This window comes from Callospermophilus lateralis, unplaced genomic scaffold (assembly GCF_048772815.1).
Source record: "Callospermophilus lateralis isolate mCalLat2 unplaced genomic scaffold, mCalLat2.hap1 Scaffold_72, whole genome shotgun sequence".
Lineage (NCBI taxonomy): Eukaryota > Metazoa > Chordata > Mammalia > Rodentia > Sciuridae > Callospermophilus > Callospermophilus lateralis.
Window position 1 is genome coordinate 5,463,898 of NW_027515276.1, and position 11,933 is coordinate 5,475,830.

Sequence of the window (11,933 nt, forward strand, 5' to 3'; positions counted from 1 at the left end):
TCAAATTGGAAAAGCAGAGCAGTATTAAGGCCAGGCTCATTTTATCACTCCTGGTTCAGAGGAATGGTATCCAGGCCACCCTGACTTTAGTCAAATGAGGGGCAAGGGAGCTTATTTTGGACACTGTCTTGTGCTGCACCCCTCATGGAAACCTCCAGACAGAGGTTATTATGAGTGTCTATATGGAAGAAGGTGAGGGCTATGTGGGAGTGTTTTGGTTTTAATTGTTTTCATTTGTGTGGAGGTTGGAAGAAATGACTGGGTTCACCTGGGCTTGAACTTTGTTGTGATTCCCCTTAGAGACTGAGTTCTGGAACTTACCTCGGAGAAGTATTGCAATGAATTGTGTTGCGATTTTAGGAGGCCACGCATGAGAGTCGCCCTTGGAAACTGAGATCAAGGCAAAGGGTGGCTTTTGACTGATCCCTGGGAATCTCAGCCAGGATATCACATGATTTTATTCTGAAATACTTGGCAGCCATAGTTGAGAGTCAAAACACACATGGACCTCACATTGTAGACCTCAAAGGGCCTGGCTTCATGTGACCTTTTGGCTACTCTTTGGGAAGCCTTGCCTTTGAGAGTTATCCAGAGAATTCATTGAAATGAGGTCCCTCAAAATTTACTGGTTCCTGAATGAATTGAAACCCACAGTGCCTCCATCTTCATCCTTGAAAAGTGGCTAGATAAATACCCTGAAATCTTGGAAACTCCCATGACCTGGTGGCTCTGGAGAACCTTTGAATGTCCTGTTGCTGATAATGAGTGTACCAGACAGTGCTTTGATTGACTGGGTTTCATGAAAATGGTGAAGAACAGAGATGCCAGTAAGTTGAGACTGCTGAGTGGTGGACCCAGAGCTGTGGTGTGCAGGTGTGTGATAAAATTTCTGAGTTGGGGCCATGTGGATCTCCAGTTGACATCCAAATGCCTTTTGCCTTACATGGTGCAGCCAGCAGACCCTTATATGTAAAGGCATCTTGTTATATGGAGAGGTTTCAAAGCAATGTTCAGAATCAGGTTGCTATGGTCAAGGGGAAAGCTATGTGGGATAAAAGCCTGGTTGGCGCATTCTCCTGCAGTCCCTGACCCACCACACGTAACAGAACTCCCTTCAGTACTGGGTCCCAGTTGAACTCTTTCTATTTCATGATGTAAATACCAAAATCCCAGTGTAGCACCAAGAAACACCACGGAAATGGAGGATGACCAAATGACTTCACAGTCCACACGGGAAGACACTTAGCCCCCAGTGGCCACAGTTTACCTACAAAGAGAGAATTCAGCGCTGGTGACTCATGTTCATTGGAAAATAAGAAGCCATGCCCTCCAGTCACATAGATGTAGACCCAGTTTTGATGGTCTCACTAGAAAAGAAGCTAAAGCTCCTGACAACAACAACCTCAGAGGCAGTTTCTCAAGAAGTCATTAGGCCAGCATAGCTCTATGTTTGTGGAGTGTTTACCTGTTAGACCAGGATATAAGAAAAGACCACTGACTCCAATTAAAATCAAATTAAAGCAAGCTTATTATTTCCACCAGCTGGGCTGCCTCTTTCTCCCCAAATGGCGGGAACAAGAAGCAACCCCAACTTTCCTACAGCCCAGCTTTATAGCCCAGAAAGTTACACAAAAAGTGGGGTTACAGATAACAAAACTCTGACAAGCATCACACTAATGGTAGTTTACATAATTTTTTTGCTAGCCCCAACCTCAAAATTTATGAGGACCATCATAGCCTCAGAGAGGGTCATTGTCTGGCCACGGAAGGCCAATATTTATGAGGTGTGACTAAATTTTCAGAGAGGGCTGTTATCTGGTCAGAGAGCCATGCATGGGTGAGTTCAAGGCACGGGCAGGCATTCCAAGCAGGTTCAGAATTTGCAATAATTTATAGTAAAGCCAAAATTATCTTTTCATGGCTTTGTTGCAAGATGGCTCCCAATTTTAATAAAAGATAAGGTTGGGTCTATCATTCCCCCCTTTTCTTATGTGTCCTTTGCAAATCTTTGATAGGGTAGGGGAAGAGCACTGAGGAAATTTTAATCCCTCAGGTAACAATCTCAAAATTTTTAGAACTCACTGAAAACCGGTCTCCCTGATATTACCTGAATTTATTAATTACTTATATTTACAGTCTATTTATTTTTGGCTCCATTGGTTTAAGTAGAGAGTCGTCTCTCATTTTGGCTTCTTCTGAGCTAAGAGAGGGTGACGTGAGGGTGCATGGCGTGAGGGACATGAATTGCCTTTTTGAAGTCAGTTGAGGGACATGAGTTGCCTTTTAGAAGTCAGTTCGTTTTGAAGTCTGGTTGGGGAAGAACAGGTTGTAATGTCATCTGGGGATGGGTTCTTCTATGAGAGAAACAAACAACATGAGTACTGAATAAATGTTGCAGCAGCTGGAACATGCACTGTATGAAGTTTCCTCACCAGTCTTTAATATTCTCAGTTATCAGGACTGTCAACTTAATATTTAACTTTTAGTGTTACAGTTGTCCCTCCCCATAAGATACAGTTTAATAATTTAATTTCATCTGATCTTGCAAAATCCTTTCACTAGTATGACCTCTGTGTCTAATAGAAAAACTTTAATTCTGTTACTCAGGGCTGGATAATCATACTAGCAAACACCAAGCCTACCTGTGTAGGTTAGGAATATCTGTAGGCCTTAAACTAAAAATTTCTGCCTCTGGCAGCTCTTCTTGATAGTCTCTTTTTATAGTTATCAGGCATTCCTGTCTGAGAATTCTTCTTTGTAGCCAACAGTCTTACTTATTTTGGGAGGCTAACATAAAGTGTATACCTAAAAATATTATTACTACTATTATTATTATTATAATTATTTAAAATGCCCAGGATTGGCTGTATTTTGCTTTCAACTGTCTTTGCTAAGTGTTTAAGATGAAGAAGTCAAACTGACTTTTGTTTCTATCTATTGTTAACAGTCAGCTGAGCTTTTATGGGAGTCATTTCTGGGGAAACTTGAGAGCAGCTTCTCAGTTCTGCTAGTGCCATTTGCGCTAGCTGGGTCCAGGTGTTGCTTGACCATGTGGCTTCCCTCGGAAGCATCAGGGATGTCTCACTTCTCTGATGACTCTCCTCTTTGTAGCAAATGCACTGATTGGCTTTCTGTTCTCCAGTGGTCTCATTAATCTCCCTGATTGGGAGGTAATGGGGCCCAGAGTTGCAAAGCTCTTAGAGAAGTCCCCTGTTCCCTGGATTCAGACTGACTCAGAGGGCAAGAGCCAAATATTGGTTTTCTTGGCGCTTTTCATTTAACTTTAATTTTAAATCCTAATCTGAAACAACCAGCAAATAAATTTTAACAGTCTTATATTAAGAGTACTAGGCTTTAATGTCTATAACTTTATAATAATTTATATTGTATTAATTGGAATCTTATTATTCTGTCTGTCTTGTAGGTGATAACTTATTATCTTAAATTAACCCATGTTCTGTTCTTAAAGCAACACTTCTGTAAAACACCAACAGGGAATCTTTAGATCACTTATAAGGAAATTAAAAAATAAATTTTTTTAACAAGACTAAAAATGCTTAGTTCATGTAATAGCTACCCTGAATTTTTTGGGTGAGTTATACATTATATCCCCTTTTTGAGACCCTAGTAATCTTGACAGAAAAAAAAAAACAACCTTTTGAACATAACCTTAAATGAAATAAAATCTAACCACTGCTTTCATAGTCATTCTCACATGTAGTAAGATGGGACACAGAGCCTTATCTGAGGTAAGGCAGGGCTCTTTATAAATCTGAAGTGTTTTAGTTCTAAAGCTGATCTTTGTTTTTTAAATATCATTTTACAAAGTTTACATAAATTGTTTGAGGTCACATGAACATTAGCTAACACCATATGATATCACATTTAAAACATGAATTAAAGAACGGCTGGAAGTTTTTAACCTTTACATAGATTAGGGTCTCATTAACTTAAAAAAATATTTAAATTGTTCCACAATGTAAAAAGTATCATAAAACTCTACATATCTTATTGATAACAGGTAAAAAAATTCCCAATATATATTTTATTTACAATACAACTTCAGAACACCAGCTTAATATAATGCTCTTTTAAAGGTTCTACCTTATAGACTTGTATACCTGGAAGATATGAGCACATTAATAGCATCACAATTACATTGATGTTTCTAAATTAACCACCTTTAGCTTTTAAAGAAATGGCAGTACAGTGCTCTCAAATAACAGTTCTTATTTAAACAGTTGTTTAATTTTTATGGTTGCTTGCTCTAGAAAATATAAAACTTAATAAACACAATGTTATGGGTAAACTTATGTTTTAAGAAATTTTGTCTCTTTAACACGAGTGATTTTTACAATCTTATACATACTTTAGTACAAACGTATACAGACCTTAGTATATCAATCAGATATCAAACAAAAGTACTCATGAATGAGTAATCCCATATCAAATTTACTTTACTTATTTATCAAATATTAGACAAATGTATTGAACAGTGTAAACCATTTTTATTTGTTGAAGGAAAAGTCCTAGAACAAAGGCATATTAGACCTTTTGTAGACATTAATATTTTATTAGATTTTTGAACACCTAGACAAACTTGTAAGCTTAAATTTAAAGACATTCATATTTATCTGTTTATCCAATTTAAATTGAAACATTTTAATCACGTGAATTAAAGATTTTTGGATTCACTTTTTAAAATTGTTTTTATGAGTGATTTTTTTATATAAGTGCTCCTTATATATGTTAATTTGTGTATCATATATATGATATACGGACATATGTATATATATAGACATACAACACATAGCAAAAGTGTGCACACATAATAATAGTGAAGGCCTTGTAGCTTCGCACAGGTGAAATCTCCATTGCAATGTTTAAAAAATTCCACAGTTGGTCAAATATAGAACTGATCAGAAAAACATTAACCTAGGTCTGTAGGATCAAAACCATGAGCTCAAAAAATAAATAAAGAATCTAAGGAAAAAATAATGAGTCCTAGATAAAATGACTGGCCAGTAATTAGTAAATACCACACAATATACCTTTTTTCCCCTTAGTCCTCAGATCAGTCTCCTACTGAGCTTACAGGCTTCTTTCATATGCATTTCAAAATAAGTCCTGGCTGAGGGCTGGAAGGATCAGAAAAAATGGCTATTCTGAGAAGACACCTCAGGCCTTAGGCATTTTAACCATAATTTTCTGGTTAGGATGTTGAAAATTATGATACAAGTTTAAGATACACTTCACAAAATTTTATATCTTTACAAGTTGTTTTGTCAACAGATACCATACTATGATTTAGTATCCTTGTCCAAATTAATGCACTGGTACACACAGTGACATTTTCCCAGGCTACCCAATTCAAAATTGGTGAAAAAAAGACTGAATGATTGGGAAGTTACTTGCCATCTTGGAAAAAGAGTTCTTTAGAAAATAGAGTTCTTTCATCCTAAGTATTTAAGTTCTCTGGCATAAATTATCTGAAATCGTAAACTAAACAATTACCTAAACCTGACTTTTAACTGCAAGATTGTGCAATACTTCAGAACCCATTCAGATACCAGATTGTTACAATGAAACATTATCATTTAGACACACATTCAGCTAAGATCATTTCCAAGAAACAATTTATAATATCAACACATTATTGCACATGTCTTAAAGGGCCAGAAAAAAGGCACAATACAGAAAGAAAGGAACTCCAGACTATGACTGACAGACAGAAGCCTTTAAAACAGAGCAGATAAGAGAAAAATCTCCTACACCAGTGGCAGCACAGATGTCCCCACACAGGGATCAGATGTTTTCACAGAGGAGCAACCTGAAATGTAAAGTCAAGGATCTCCATGGTGACTTTACTGCATTTAGTGTCCCCTTTTTCTTTTTCTCTTTTTTAAGAAGACAGAGGTGGCATAATCCATACAGTGCAGGGAACAAAGGAGGGAATTCCCTGAAGCAAAAGGGCTTTGGCAGATGCTGGGAGTCCCTCAGTCCCACCTTTTACTTACAGGATTAGCTCTTCTGTTTCGGTTCCACACCAAGCATGCTCCATCTCCTAACAGTTCAGTAGTCAGCTCTCAAAAAGTTCTGGGACGGGGGGGTATAAAAATTTGTAACTTAAAGTTCGGTTCCTGAACTTGAAGCCAATTAAAGCCAATTTAATAATGAGGACAGGGTTTTGAGATAAATAAAATGGGAGGTTTATTGCTTTGCTAACAAAGGAAAAACAAGGGGACTCTGCCCAAAGGTGTGACTCTCTTGATCTGGAGGGACAAGGGGTTTTTAAGGAGTTTCACTTGTTAATCTGGGAGATACTCAGTTCTTCATTCCCCAGCAGGCATTGCCATCTGCAGTGGGTGTACTTCAGGCAGCCAGCTAGGGGTTTCTCTTATCTTGCTTAACAAAGGGTGGTAAAGTTCATTGCAGTTCCTTAAAACACAGTCCAAAGTGGTGTCAGGCTTACTTGCTTTGTTACCCATTTTCATGTCCAATATCTTTAAGATTTTACCACAGAAATCACACAACAAAACGCACAAAAACAAACAAACAAAAACATATAGAACACAGAACAAAACACAAAGAAACAGAAACCCGGTGAAGAAACAGAAAAACAGAGGAGCAATGCAATGTCTTGCTAAAGCTCCTGGTAGGAGCGCATGCGTGTTCCTCGGCACCTCTCTACCCTTCCAGAGGAATTCCCTACAGAACAGAACAGAGGACAGAACGATTCTCATTACTGTCCTGGACAGGAGTGTATGTGAGCCTCCTCAGGGCACCTCTCTGTCATCAGAAGAGATCTCCCTTAACCAGATATCAGATGTTATAAAGGCGTCACTTACCTATGGAGGCCTCCTCCACGAGGTGCTTGCTAATAGTTTTAGTTCAGTGGTTCACTGCAGTGCTCCCCAGACTGAAGGCTCACCCCAAGGCTTTGGAACATCTCAAGTTGCACACCCTAGAGTGGCTCTCCAGCCCGGTGCTGTGGAGGGAAGGCCACCTTCAGAATTTTCAGTAGTCTGGTCTTGTAATCTGGTCGTGCAGGGTCATCTCGCTGGGGAACTCCAAAATGTTGGACTAGGATGCAAGAAAAGACTACTGACTCCAATTAAAATCAAATTAAGGCAAGCTTATTATTAAAACCAGCCAGGCTGCCTCTCCCTCCCAAAATGGCATGAACAACACAGCAACACCACCTTTCCTACATCCCAGCTATATAGCCCAGAAAGTTACACAAAAGGGGTTACAGATAACAGAACTTTGAAAACATCACACTAATGGTAGTTTACATTTTTTTTGGTGGCCCCAAAATCAGAAATTATGAGGACCATTAGAGCCTCAGAGAGGGTTGTTTTCTGGCCTGGGAAAGAAAATATTTATGAGCTGTCACTAATGTTTCAGAGAGCGCTGTTACCTGGTCAGAGAGCCAGGCATGGATTAGTTCAAGGCATGGGCAGGCATTACAAGCAGGTTCAGAATTTGCAGGAATTTATAGTAAAGTCAAAATTATGTTTTAAGGGGATTTCTGGCAAGATGGCTCCCAATTTTAATAAAAGATCAGGTTGGGTCTATCAAGCCTGTCCCTTACTTTTGGAAACTCCTCTACAACCTGCAAGGTTGTGAACTCCTGAGCATTTTATATTCCAGATCTGTATTCACAGATTTTCTAACTCTTCTCCTCCAATTGTGTCTTACTTGGGGTGACAGTAATATCTAGGCATTGTTCTGGATGAGAGAGGGAAGATTTTTGTGTAGCACATATTTGCATACACATTTAGGAGATCACTCCTCCTAAACACTGTTGGAACAGAAAATTCAATCTATGGGGGACCTTCCTAGCTGAACAAAATTATACATAAATCCAAGTTCATTAAATAAATAGTTTTGGATCAGTGGATGATATATATTTCAAGATAAATTTAAATTGGCATATATATTGCTGCATTTTAATGTCTCTGTGTGTGTTGTGTTTAAAATGTTTTGTGATTTATGTGGATTTATAATCAAATCTTCACAGGATTATTCTCAGAAATATTCATCCACCTGAAATACATATTTTTTCCTAGTACTGAAAACTAACTTCAGTGAATGGTGCATGAATATCCTAATAATTCTACAGTAACTGACCCAGATTAACATCAATGCAAGTAGATTTCTATGGGATATGATGTGTATTTTGATGTTCATTTTTATTCAACACTGGTACATTACTATTTCTGCAGGTTATGTACATCATACAATATATATTTCATCCAAAAGTTCGCAAATTTATAGGCATGTGTTTCATGTTCAATCACTTCCTGCTTCAGAACACATGTATTCCTCCAGGTTTCTTGACTATTCTTTTCATGAGACTTCTTACCAAACCCATTATTTTCGATTTCCATAATCCCTTTTGAAGCAAAACTCACACACCATTCAGGATCAACCATAACCCTAATATTACAATTAGATGTCTAACTGGTTGGAATGAATGATTGTATATCAATATAAGATTTCTTTTATATTTTCAGATATCAATTCAATCCATTATTTAAAGTAGAACCAGTTATATTATTTACACAGAGTATGGTCTATTCATGCATTATCTGCATATTCATAGACACAGGGTACCCCTATTTGTACCCTCAATACTAATTTATACGTCTACAAAATATTGCTACAGAAATGGTGGAAGAAATACTCATGTGACCTGATCTACATATACATTTTATCACAATAATATTCTGGACACAAAATGCAAAGATCACACTTATGATTTTACCAAAGCCTAAATAAAAAGTGAGCATGGATTAATAAAAACATCCATGTCCTGGTTACGTAATGCTCTCAAAAGTCAATTCAATTTGTGACAACATATTTGTTTCTTCCTAAGATTATATATTCAAACTCAATCCTTTTGAAAATTTCTAAACAAATTACACACTTTATACTTTTGCTGATTTCCTAATGTCTCAATTTATATCTGCTTTCTTACATATTTTCCCTAGTTCATCACTGTTACTGCCTCTTCACATGTGCTGACATTTACATTCAGTCTATAAGCGAAACCCAATTTGTAAAGAGCTTTTGGTACAAGTCCTATACTCACTCTTCTTTCTAAACCTACTGACTATCTTGCTAATCCTACGGACTATCCCTTTTTGACTGGATGTTCTGTTTGTTATTCAATCATACAAGGTACAAGATTCTATTTTATTGTATATCGATTTATCTGAGACATCTGTGCAGAATATAATTCAAAGTTAAGTATCCCACTCAAGGGCCCAATGGCCTACTTGGCTTCAAATCTTCCCTAGATTTTTGTTTCCATACTTATATTTCACCTATATATTCTTGTAAATATCACAGGTTCCCAATACCATTATTCATCTTGCAGAATGATTCCTAACCCAAATCGAACATGTTATTAACTATAAACTGTTCCCTCAATCTAACTTTACAGCAGTGCAGGGACAGAGTTGCTCATACAATACAGGAATGTAGGGGATCTTCCACCTGCTGAGAATCTCAAAGAACCATGCATTAATGGTCTCTGAAGAAGATGTAGACTGTTATAAAGGACCTGAGATAGCAAAAGTCATTTTCCATGGCAAACAACCTGGTCAGGATGAAGAGATGTGTCTGAATCAGCCTCTCTCTTTTTAATGCAGAGCAAATGGACCAAACCAGGCCTGTGTGGAGATCTTTCCAACGGTACCTATGGTTGATATACCATTCTAACTTGTGAATGTGTAACAGGAAGTAGGGGCAGCCTCCATCTCATGGGACCCTATGAAGAATCTGTTAAAACAAAGTGTTTGCCAAGGCTGTGAGCTCATTCAGTTCGTGAAGAAAGTGACCTACTTCACTTCTTTGGTGATGGAACTCTCTGAACTTGGGATCCTGGAAACCAGGCACCCAGAGCCAGGCCCAATGACAGTCACAGAGGTGTCACTTGTTTGGATTTATCATGCAGAGAGTCAGTCTTTCTTGGTACCTACAGATGTGAGGATGGCCAAATTCCAGGAAAAATCTGAAAAGGGGTCTTTCCTGAGAAAGCAGGTAGAGGCTCTCCGCTGGCTCCTGACAACTTCACAGAGTGTGCCAAGGAGTCCAGATTTGTAAACAAACAGGCCATTTCAGGTGAACAAAGTATTGCCAACCAGGCAGCGGACACTCCAGATAGTCACAGACCTACTTGGGGGAAGGAGGTGCCTTTATGAAAATGAGTGTGGGTTTGTGGATTTTGTCTCATGTTCTGAGAATTGGTAGGAAAGGTGGTTTCTTTGGTTTGGAGTGGACTGTTTCTAGTAAGTCATTTGACAAGGTGAGTGTTTCTATGTCTGTGTATCCCACTGTGTCCGTGGTTGTAGACATTACAATAGAAATTGCATCAATGGATGTCTCCTGTCTAGGAAAAAGCTTCCCAACCCTCATCCTGCCCAATTTATAAAAGGATGGAGGCTTGCCTTATTGATGGGCAAGACCTGCTAACTTCCTAAGTTCCTGTTTTCTTACTGAATTCTGGCCACTCTCCAGAATAGGCTCATGGTTTTGTGACCAAGATATGTACCCCCTTCACCCTCTGTGACATGGACATGTACTGGATAGCTGAAGGGAATGGCGAGAATCTCAGAAAACTCAGATATCAGTGTGACCAGGAAAGTCTCAGTGGAGAAACCCTGCTTTGGGCTTTTTGCTTACCTATTCTTCTATAGCACTGAATGTCAGGAAGATCTTTGTCTAAGGCCACCCCTTTGTGAAGCCTGAATAAAACAGTTCTCTAATGGAAATGAATGGGCATCACCTGTCCCTCTTTGAGTAATTGATTTCGGAAGGGATGTGTCTGAATCAGCCTGTTGGCACTGTGTGAGGATGTGGCTAAAATTCTCAGCACCTGATGGATCTAAAGAATGACGCCATGAGTGCATCCAAAACCAAAATGGCCAAAAGAGCATTCATTATGGATGAAGTCTCTCGCCTTTCTCTGTAAGGTTCCTGAACTCCATCAAGTGAATTCTTTTGGCCAAATAAGTTCTTCAAACCCTGCAGAGTCTAGCCCATTGGTGCTTAGGTTTTCTCATGACCCCAATCCACATAAAGAATCTAAACACCACAGTCAGTAGGCCTCAAATTGGAGAAGCGGAACAGTATTAATGGTAGGCCTATTTGATCACTCCTGGTTTACAGGAAGGGTGTCCAGGACACCCTGACTTTAGGCAAATGACGGGCAAGGGAGCTTATTTTGGACACTGTCTTGTCCAGCGCCCTTCATAGAAACCTCCAGCTAGAGGTTATGATGAGTGTCTAAATGGAAAAAGATGAGGGCCATGTGGGAGTGTTTTGGTTTAAATTGCGGTCATTTGTGTGGAGATTGGAAGAGTTGACTGGGTGCACCTGGGCTTGAACTCTGGTGTGAATCCCCTTAGAAACTGAGTTCTGGAACTGACCTCAAAGAAGTATTTCCATGAGTTGTATTGGGATTTTAGGAGGCCACGCATGAGAGCCACCCTTATTAACTGAGGTCAAGGCCCAGGGTGGCTTTCCACAGAGCACTTGGATTCTCAGCCAAGATATAACATGATTTTATTCTTAAAGACTTGGCAGCCATAGTTGAGAGTCAAAACACACATGGAGGTCACATTGTAGACCTCAATGGGCCTGGCTTCATGTGACCTTTTGTCCACTCTCTGGGAAGCCTTGCCTATGAGAGTCCTCCAGAGTTCCATTGAAATGAGCTTCCTCAACATTTAATGGTTCTTGAAACCCACAGTGCCTCCAACTTCATCCTTGAAAAATGGCTACATAAACACCATGAAATTTTTGAAATTCCCATGACCAGGGGGCACTGGAAAAATCTTTGGATGTACTGTTGCTGATCATGAGTATACCAGAGAGTGCCATGATTGACTGGGTTTAATGAAATTAATGTATAACAGAGATGC